General features: G+C 46.6%; 1 protein-coding gene and 1 long non-coding RNA gene across 4 annotated transcripts in view; one reads left to right on the plus strand and one right to left on the minus strand.

Annotated features, from left to right (window-relative positions):
* Nucleotides 1-127, plus strand: part of LOC116690009 (uncharacterized) — a 16,223-nt gene extending 16,096 nt beyond the window's left edge. Inside the window, exon 3 of the long non-coding RNA XR_004332132.1 lies at nt 18-127. This is a non-coding gene — a long non-coding RNA (uncharacterized LOC116690009). The remainder of the gene's footprint in view (nt 1-17) is intronic.
* The window catches only part of ogdha (oxoglutarate dehydrogenase a), a 46,692-nt gene that overhangs the window by 35,066 nt on the left and 11,394 nt on the right, over nt 1-232 (minus strand). The gene's annotated exons all lie outside the window — the stretch shown is intronic.

The following is a 232-nucleotide window of genomic DNA, read 5'->3' on the forward strand; positions in this document are numbered from 1 at the left end:
GTGAACAGGTATTCCAGCCCAGGACGGTTGAACTACATTCCACAATTCCTCTTCATTACTGGGTTTTGCTTCAGAAACCGCATTTAGGATGTCACCTCACCAGTGTTCTATGGGATTAAGGTCCGGGGATTGGGCTATGGGCCACTCTATAACATCAACATTGTTCATCTGGAACCAAGACTGCACGCTTACTGGTGTGCTGTGGGTCATTGTCTTGTTGAAAGACCCATTT

The sequence above is a fragment of the Etheostoma spectabile genome, chromosome 5 (assembly GCF_008692095.1).
Source record: "Etheostoma spectabile isolate EspeVRDwgs_2016 chromosome 5, UIUC_Espe_1.0, whole genome shotgun sequence".
In the NCBI taxonomy this organism is placed as follows: domain Eukaryota; kingdom Metazoa; phylum Chordata; class Actinopteri; order Perciformes; family Percidae; genus Etheostoma; species Etheostoma spectabile.